The sequence below is a fragment of the Ochlerotatus camptorhynchus genome, unplaced genomic scaffold, assembly GCF_037179485.1.
Source record: "Ochlerotatus camptorhynchus isolate MF236.1 unplaced genomic scaffold, CSIRO-AGI_Acam_v1.1 ptg000316l, whole genome shotgun sequence".
Lineage (NCBI taxonomy): Eukaryota > Metazoa > Arthropoda > Insecta > Diptera > Culicidae > Ochlerotatus > Ochlerotatus camptorhynchus.
Window position 1 is genome coordinate 2,340,498 of NW_027040804.1, and position 10,763 is coordinate 2,351,260.

A 10,763-nucleotide genomic window follows, 5' to 3' on the forward strand; every position below is an offset into this window, starting at 1 on the left:
GGTCGGCAGCAGACCTGCGGAGAGATATCATCAAACTAACTCAACGCCGTGAGAAGTACATCATCGCTGGTGACCTGAACGCCAAACACCAGGCTTGGGGCAACAGTCGACGCAACCAAAACGGCACAATCCTAAACGACTTTTTTTTGTACAGGGGGGAATCTGCTTACAGACACCTGAGAAAGAACTCAGGGTGTGTGGATGAGACAATTGCACTCCCGACCCACTAAACCTTACCCTGTGCACTTGGCCCTTGGCCTCCCCGGAACCGCCCGAAGGCATTACTTCGTGGGAGGGGCCGCTAGTGTTCGGCCGTCTCTTCAACGCTAGCGCACGCGGGGCAGGTGGGAGTACTTGCATGTCCGAACCTATGCAAGTAACTCCTAAAGCAGCCATGGCCTGACAGGAACTGTGTCAAGTGGAAGTTTACTTCCCCGTGGCGCCTGTTGACCCACCTTGATACGAAAGTTATCAAGCGGTAGGTCAACCTCCCTTTTGTGGAGTTTTCCCACTCCGACTACCATCTCGCAATCGACACCGCTCGCGCGTTGTTGCGCACCCCTCGAACGGTCCTCGCGTCATAGCACACCACGTCCTCCTTAATGATGAGGCCGATTGAAATCATCCCTGCTATGACACAGACGGCCTCCCTCGAGATGGTGTGGTATGCACTGGCCACCCTCAAGCCCATTAGCCTGTGTGTACTCTCTAATTTCCGCCTGTGACAGTTAATATCCAGTTCCGCCGCCCACGCATGGCCGCCGTATCTGAGGATAGATACTACGACCCCAACGAGGAGCCTGCGCTTACTGGCACTCACTGCCGAGCTGTTTGACATCATGCGGGATAATGCCCCCACAACCGTAGATGCTTTCTTGCAGGCGTACTCGACGTGGCAGCCAAAGCTGAGCTTATCATCGAGCATAACCCCCAAGAGTTTCATAGAGCGCACAGACCTAATTGTGCTCTCGCCGACTGTCAACGTCGCATGCTGCACCGACATGCGATTGTTGACTACGACCCCTTCCGTCTTGTGATGGGCAAGCCCCAGTTTCCTGGATCTCATCCATTCCTCCACAAGCTTGACGGAGTGAGCCGTTGCCAGTTCTACCTTCTCGAGGGAACGACGACCTGCAAGAGGCTCACTACAATATAATAGCGCCGGACTCTCCCACCCGCTTGAGCCGGTCTGGCGTTCACTCCACCATCGACATCTTCGTCAGTAACATGGGAGACAACATCTCGCAACCTGTGACCGGTGGTGGCCGATGTGGGCTCATCCGTCAACCGATTCCATGCTTCCCGACGCAACTACACAGCAAAAAATAAATTTTAATTCTACATCCAAGTGGATGCACTTCAATCATGTCGAAAATCTCATGTAATTTTTATGGCCACAAAAATAAACAAATGCAGTAAAAGCAATGTAATGTCAGCACATGCACTGTATTAATGATAATTTTGCCCTTTTTGGCAAGTAATATTACACCATATTTTCGACACGATTGAAGTGCATCCACTTTGATGTGATATTAAAATTAATTTTTTGCTGTGTACCATCGTGTCAGCTGGGATCAGTTCCAACACTGTGTCGACTCCACTGTCGACTACGGTGTCCTTTCGGAGACGCCCGAAGACGTTGACTGGTGTCTGCATTCCATCGATGAGGCGATATCCCGGGCCAGGGAACAACACGTGCCAGTATCCAGACAGATGAGCAATACTCTGAACCTTGACAGATCTACCAAAGACCTTATAAGACTCCGTAGCACCATCCGAAGGCAGTACCAACGGTCTGCCTGTCCTTAAGACCCATTGTAATCGCCTAACAAAAACCATCCAAGCCGAAGCCATGATGGTGGATCTCAGAAATCAGGACTTTGCTATCAGGATCCACTCTCTCCCAGATTGTGCAAAGCCCTTTTGGAAACTAACCAAAATTCTTAAAAATAAGCCAAGACCCATTCCAGCACTGACCCCACTGGATAGTCCCGGCGACCCAGTGGTTCATCTGATAACTTCTGAAGAGAAGGCTGCCGCGATATGTCAATACTTCGTCAGCTCTCATAATCTCGAACAAAAATCGTCAGCCCTCACGAAGCTGAGGTTGCTGAAAACGCAACCAACCTCCATCAGATTCCCAATATTATTTTCCGATGAATCCTTGATTACGGCTGACGAACTGTTGGCCTATATCAAATCATCTAAAAAACATGAAGGCCCCAGGTTTCGACAACATACTGAATCAAGAACTCAAACACTTGAGTTCCAGATTCTACAAGTATCTGGCACTGATTTTTAATCTGTGCCTCCGACTTGGCTAATTCCCCTCTTGCTGGAAGTCAGCTAAAGTCATACCCATCCGGAAGCCTGGGAAGGATCCGTCCTTTCCTTTAAGTCATCGACCAATCAGCTTTCTCTCAGGGTTATCAAAACTGTTCGAAAGAGCAGTCTACCGCCGGCTCCTAACATCTGCCGAAGAAAGCAACTTGTTACTCGAGGAGCAGCTGACTCGAGTAACAAACATTCTCAGACGGAACAAATCTGTTTCGAAGACATCTACCATGGCGTTGTTGGACGTTGAAAAAGCGTTCAAAAATGTCTGGCATGATGGCCTGGTGTTCAAATTACAGCACTACGGTCTTCCAATCTTCCTAGTGAAAATAATACTACCTAACGAACAGGACGTTCCGAGTCTCTCTGAATGGCATCACATCGGATGCTTCCAACATCGGTGCTGGGGTTCCACAAGGAAGCATCCTTGGCCCCATTCTGTTCAACATGTTCACCTCCGATATGCCGGCTCTCCTTGATGGTGGATCGATGTCTCTGTTTGCAGATGACACATCCAAACTTCAGAGAGGCCTGGACGTCCTATCTGAATATTTTAGCAGCCGGAAGATCCGTATCAACGCGGCAAAGACCCAGGTCATGATTTTTCCACACTCTTAATCTCCCAGACTTGTTCCGTCGGTGAATAATAAGATCTGCCTGTACGGCACAGTGGTGAAATGGTCGAAATAGGTAGTCTACCTCGGCTTAACACTAGACAGGAAGCTGATTTTCAGTGGGCACTTTGACAAAACCAAAAAAAAGTGTACCATCTTGATAAGATCACTGTATTCACTCATCAACAGGAGGTCTACTCTATCCCTGAGAACTAAGCTTGCTGTCTACAAACAAATCATCCTTTCCGTAATAGTACACTAGATGCCAATCTACGAGGCTTGCGCCAAATACCATCATCTTAAACTCCAAAGGATCCAGAACAAGATCCTTAGGATGGTCCTAAACAGTCCCCTGCGGACTAGAAATTCTGAGCTGGAATTCAGTTATTAGAAGAACGGAGAGTATTCATCCTGGAATGGTTCAGAGACATCTGTCTGAGATCAAATCATCAGATCATACGTGATCAAGCACGTTAGGTTAAGCTTTAATCGTAGTTAGGTAGGTTTTCACTTTTTGACGTAGGACTACGTCTGTGATGTCTATATGGGGGTGCACTTTGTAAAAAGCGAAAATGAAACATGTAACAAAACTATGAAAGATTTTTAACGTTAATAGCTCAGCTGCCCCTGAACCAATTGTAATCATTTTTTCACCAATCGATCAGAAATATTTCTACGTATCGATAAAAATGCTTTTGATTGTTGATTTATAACAAGAAACTATTGATAAAGCAGTAAATGTCAAGCATTGTCCAATGTATAAATAAAAAGTGATAATGTTATCACTGTTATCACTGTTTTCATGAAATACACGTTCTTCCCAAACCCAGTCATCAAAATCAAGCACCATTTGGTTGCACATCATTCTGCTTGAATCTGTAAAGATATAAAAGTGCGCTGCTGTCTAGCCTCAACTCATTTTCGCTTCGGACGGCGTGATGAGCAAGCAGCAGAAGCAGCAATAGCTGCAGTAGGTTGGTGGAGGCAGGTTAGGTAGTCCACTCTTCTACCTAACAAGCAACAATGACTGGTTGTGGCAAAGGAGGAAAAAGTCTTGGTAAAATAGGCACCAAGCGTCATCGCAAGGTTCTTCGTGATAACATCCAAAAAACAAGATAACATTAGCAACAAAATCGCTCTTTTCAGGGTCACCAAGCTTATTACAGTGAAGAGTTAGTGCCTGTTTGTCCATATTTAGAACCACACGCCCCAAACTTGGAAGCAGGGGTGCAAGTGATTTTGATCGATTCTCTTCATCGACTTTCTGTTTCGTTAATAACTCGTTAATTGTCCTTTGCTAATTCTTGTTCAAAATGACAGGGAACTAGGGGCAAGAAGGTCACCCGGGGTAAGAGTACCACCCTCAATATATTTTGAAAATGAAAACATTTCCATCCTATCTCACCATGAATCTAACCATGGTATTCCTATGAAGCATTCTAAAAAAAATTTTCCGAACAACGCACTATCGTTAGGGTGACCTTCTTGTCCCTAGTTCCCCTAACTCGAATTTTCACTTATAACATTAATTTTGAAAATTTTAAATGCATGCCAAGCGCGTCACCCTTATTCCAAACAGCATACAACTCACCAGCCTTTTCTGTCTTTAACACCCTAATAGCTCAGCATTACTCAACCATCACGACAAAACGGACCACCATTGATGAACATTGTTCTCCAGTACACAACGAATGGTTGTATGCAAGCAGCGAGCTGCAGTCCACATGAGCATCCATAGAAGGAGGAAGAAGCCACACCACTATTGATCAGAATCAGTAGCTATTCGTGAGTCGCTGTGGGCCATCTATGTCAAGTCCGTCATACTAAAGAGTATAAACAGAAAGAACCCCGCTCAAATTCCTTTTCCTTCACAAAACACAAGCTCGTACTGCAGTTAACAAATAACATTTATTATATAATACCACGTAGTCCTACGTCACCATTGCGTACAACCCCTTGTAGTTTTTTTTTTTTTTTAATTCAAACAACACACACCCCCAATAGGGGTATTCTGTAAACTGCTAACTGCTTTACATTACTTTTATTAAAACTACAAAGATACAGCATTAGATGGTTAAATTTCTCCAGTTCGACCAAAATCTCGAACCTTCCTCTTGATGGAGCCCGTCAGCGCCCACACAGTGGAAACGGACACGGACATTTTGCCCGCATATGCTGAATGTCCTTGACTGCCCCGCCGCTTCGTCTAAGTCGCTGTTTTGAAATTAAGAACTTCTACGTGCTTTATGGACGGACCCTACGAATCGAAATAAAAATTGCTCCATCAACATTGCTCCAACCTTATGTCATGCTTGGCAACGCTTCGCACCTTAAAAGATCAAAACATATCATCAAGCCAAAATCCCTTCACCTTTCCCTCGAGCCCATTTGACATACATGCTTAATTCCCTCACCACACAGTTCCTAACCGTCGTCGTCGCCGTCTCATCATCGTCATCATCGTCTTCGTTACCACGCCTTGTGCGGGCCAGCATAAATCATTCCGAACATAAGATCTCAAAATTGTTGGCGTGTAAATATGAGCTCCCACCAAAGCGTATAACACATCACTTTGTCGACTTGTCAAAATTCTCAACTGAAATCTCGGAATCCGAGAGCCGTCAACCAGCTGCGCGGCAGTCAAGTGTGTCACCCAAAGACGACGACGACGCGACAAAGATTTTCCACCGCGGTTTTCCCCATAACGGTTAAGAGGAGCAGCACAGGAGCAAAAAAGAGAACGTGAATAATTAACTACAAAATTATGTGTCTTAATTACCCCGAAAATAATTTAAAACTGCCACTGCCAGCAAAGTGGAAACTTTTCCTTGCCTCGCCGGTGGAAATTCCTTTCACCTCTGCCACACGAGCTCCCACCCAGATCCAGTTCGGATGTCTTTTCACTATCACCTCATCCAACCTCGAAGACCGCCAGCTCTAAAGTGGGTAGGTGAAACTCCTTTTTTTTCTTTTGGTCCTCAACATCATAAGATTCTCGCGCACAACTCTGACAGACAGCATGCGACTTGACATCTTGCCCCGCTTCCACCCCCGCCCCCCTTGACGAACAAACTGTCCATTGTGAGTGTGAGTGTTTGCCACGGGTAGATCGGAGTGACTGCGTGTCACTGCTGATTAAGACGCACGTTTCAACTTTCTTCTGTGGGTTTCGGTTTTTCCTGAGACAGACTTTCAATTCTTCTGTCGTAGGGCTGGCTGGCTGGCGACACGGGAGGAGACCGCACACGCAGAAGCCCGGCCGTCGTGTTTGACATCATTGTTACCGCACTACCGTCGTCGTTACTGTCACTAATGATCGCTCGCCGAGTGGTGAGGGGACGGACGGTTGGAAGGGGAGGGTGATCGTTTGGTGTCTAATAGGTGGGTGGGGAAAGGCGTTTGATTTTGGACATTTCGAAATTGATGATAAATTACACGAATTACCAACTGAAAAACATCGAATGACAACCTTTGCACTGAAGCAAGTAGTTCTGTCGAATGAATGAATTGAGAGCACAGCATTCCTGTCGATAGAGAAGAATTCAGCAGTGTCCCATGTGGTAAGCTCATTCAATCGATCGTGTAAGCATCGGACAGACATAGAAATTGACGGAATGTGCGAATCAATGTAAATAGCAGTTAACCGATGATGGGAACACACTCGTTCAAAAATCTACGTCATTTCGACAGCTTTAATTACGGCGAAGTACCCTGCTCAAAACACAATGGCGAGCACACGCTCCCAAAAGTTATTTCCGTGGCGATATCTTTAAATTTGGCATAGAAGCAGCTTTCACGTCTGGTACGAGTGGAATGTGTGCAAAGAAAGCAGGGTGAAATTAAGTCGATGACATCCTTATATTTGTCACCATTTTTTTCGAATCAACAACGTGCCGCTAATTTTATCGCAAGAGTTGACCGCCAATCTAAACAGCATTCTGAAAATCGTGGGATGTTTAGGTTTTTGAAAACAGCACCCTACTGTTTCTATTTTAATAAGAACGGTGATGTATTTAAGTTCATACATGTTCAATTGTGGGTCTCAGATAGCCAAGTCAGTAAAGGCATGGTATTACCAAGTTGGAGGTGGCGGGTTCGATACTCGGTTTGGTCGAAGAAATCATTCGAGTTGGCAATATTCTCGACTTCCCGGTTTGTTTTCCGTCGATCTTGTTTTCCGTACTGAGTACCAATGCTACCGACGCCAGGGAGGCAGAGCTCCCACACCTATCGACCCATCAACTCATGAACCGGGGACCAACGGCTTTACTTCCTTTCCGAAGGAAGGCGTGAGCAGAGATGTGATGGAACGCCGTTAGAACTATTCCACAGCTGTGTAGATAGTATATGAGCAAGTCAAACGCGCACTTTTCTGCCTGTAGATTTGAAGGAATATTTCAAGTCTCCTCATCCATATGTATGAGTTAGGTAAAGAAGTGCGCGTTTGACTAGAACTGTTGAATTAATGGTCATTTGGTTCATTTTCAACTTCTATTCAATTTTCATACTGCGGAACTCTAGCGGAACTATCAACCTACCCTTTTCAGACCTTTCTCTAACTAATAAATTATCACACTAAAGCGTCATGTTAGATAACATTTCCAACCAACTCTGAAAATCGTAAACTTCACTATGAAGTAACATAAAATCACTTTGAATGCACTAATTCCATATATCAGTGTTAACTCGGCAGTCGACAGAAGCAGGCCCCTCTCGATGTGTGTCATGCGATCGTCTGCTTACTCGGCAGCAACCATTGTGTGGTCCTCCTCATTCTTCTTCATCAGCAGTTCTTTCGGTCGATGCGTCGTCGACTTTGGAAAGCAACCGTTTCGTGATGAGTGTGAGAGTACTGACCACATTTTGCGTCCACTGCTGCAATGGAAGCGTTATTGTTAGAGTTGGCGATACTGCCATACAATGAAACTACTGGAAGTGGATTCCGTTCTGATGGCGAAGGCTTATTGAATAGTGGAAGATAAAGTGTTTATTGTGTTGTATCTTTTAACTATAGTTTTACGATGTTTCAACACAAGAATCCTCGGCTCTGTAAAGTTTATTCGATTGAGCCTTATTAAATTTCTTTAGAGTTAAGATGTAGAAACTTGGTGTCTTCTGGAAATGATCATAAAATCAACTGCTAAAGCAACCTAAAGTTCTGATAAAAGGCTATTTATGACCTAATCAGATGGGTTGAAAGTGGTCTATAGTATTCTTAGAAGCCTTATTTTTAAGTCGTTAAAGAACTTGACAGTTCCGGTACCACAATTGAATTGCATTCTAAGCAGCTTCTGGTGGAACTTGAACGGTTGTTTTTGAAAATAAATTAAAAAGAGGGTTTTTGTCCTTAACACCAATTTTAAACTTCTTAAGCTAGTGTATTTATGATCGTGTTAAAGATTTATTACTATAAGTATTGGAGCAGTTTGAAGAAGAAAACTCAGTCCTTCTGCGTGAGAGCCCCACCACGATTTGCTACGCCTTCTGAAATATATGAGTATGAGTTTGCAATGCCGGCTGACTGACTTGAACACGAAACACAGCACCGTGATGCATGTCAGATTGGTGTTTTTTTCCGCATGGTATCTCAACACACTTGTGGCGCAGTGGTTATCTTTCGAAGATTGCTTACAGAATACACAGGTTCGCATCCAAGAAACACTCTTTTATATTTGTTTACAGTTGCTAAGAAGTTTGACAGGGAACTTTTTATAAACTTTAAAGTAGTTAAAAAGTTAATCAAAACTTTGTTGCTGCCATGTTTGCAGCCTTGCCTGAAGTTCTTAGGAAATGCTTAGCGCTGCTTTTTGTAACTTTGTTTGAACTTCAAGTTGCTAAGAGTACGTATCGGTTCTTTTTGGAGCCTGAAGTTCCTCGTGTGCCTTTTTTAGCTTCTAAAGCAGCCAGGAAGTCCTGTTGTAGCTATATATGAACTTCATGGAATTTGAAAGTTGAATTTTATCGTGAAATGTGGAACTTTTGGTTGCTTGTGTGCTCTTCAACGTTATCGAAAACATAGACTCGTTATATCGTAACTGCATTTAGTTAGAATGTTGATGTAATACCCCAACAAGCTATTCAGAGTCGCAAATAAGCATATATATTGAATTAATGCTGTATAACAGTGTACAATGCTGAATAAAACTAGTTGTCGAATTATGTGCTGAAAAAGCTCGTTGAGATCGATTTATTTCACTGTTTGCTCTGATCTGGTTAATTTAATTATTAAAAGCTTTAAAAGCTTTAAATGTCCTCCCAATTTAACGCCAGATGTTTGATCTAATAACAAACTGAATAAGAGTAATTTGTACATTCTTTGACACTTTAATTCGACTGTTTTCAATTGATTGAATAACATGCTTTATTATACGTTTAATAAATGTATTCTAGCTCCATTATACATTTCATTGCATTGCTTTACAATATCGCTGAATAAAGGTGAATACAGTCAGCATAATAGTTCTTATACCACTATGCGTCCATGTTGTAATCACATGATTTGTAAATGCTGTATAAACGACGTATTAGATTCATTATTCGACAACACTGGTTCAGTCTAACAACTAGAATAAATCAGTAGAGTAGTGGTTACCGTTTCCGTTTACCAAGTACAAGGTCGTGAGTTCAATCCCAAGCTCGACCCTTTTTTATTTGTGTTCTACGTCTAATTAATTTAACTAGTAATCATCGATCACATGACTCACGACAATGAATGAATTGATCTAGTTTAAATTTAACCGAGCATCCTTCCTTTCGACTTGAAGAGGTGAAGAGGTAACATTGGTCTCATTTATAACAACGATGAATGAATTAATCATTCCCACAGGGCCTTGAAGGAGCTAGAGTTGCGATCGGGAGTGCTGAAAGGTATTTACTTTCAAGCAAGATTTTATTGATTATTGAGTTTCCCATACGATGAACTCTAGGATAGCTCATCCAAGCGGCTGGTGATCGGAAGGTACATGATTCGAATCCCATGCAACGACATGTATAATTACTTAATAAATTTTTTAATATATGTGTGGTGCGAGCCACGTCAGAAATAATGAAAACAATCACTTAAGAAACACACCCTTCCCTGTCCTCGTCCCTCTTATTTTCGGGTTAATTTTCCCACAGTTGAATTATCGTTTAATAAATGTATAATAATGTATAATTTAACGTTACTTCACATGAGAATCAAGCGTTTAAAGAACATCACTGTTTAAAGGAAGCAGTGATGTCTCATAAACGCTGAATAATCAAAAATATTATCGTTTAAACTTTGATACAACTCATATAAGTCGAATAAAAGCTTCTAGACATACCTTATACAACACCAAGTAGTTCAATGTTGTGGTTGAATAAATTCTCCAGATTTGTGTGAACAAAGCCTGAACAGAAGTTATTATTAAGAATAATACAAGTACTATTAAGCATGCTGTTGAATAAAATGGCCAAGAAGTCGCTTCTTCAATAGACCATTGTTTGTTGGGACTAGCTTAATGATTATTCAAGTGTGTATTTCAAAAAATGCGGGACCAGCGTTGGCAAAATGTTTAAAAGCTTATCGGTATCAAAAATTAAAAAAACGGTATTAATCGGTATTTAATATTTTAAATAATTTTATACTTTCGCCGTTTTTGAAAGCGCAAATTTTAACTTTTGGACCATGACCGGAAAATTCTGGAAGAAAACTCCAGGGAATGCTTGAATTTGCTTCTAGAGGAAGCTGAAAAAATACAGAGGTAGAAGAAAGAAGCTCTCCTGCAGGAAGTTTGAGAACAGTTCTAAGAAAAGTCGGAAAAGCATCCGGGTAACTTCCAAGACAATAAT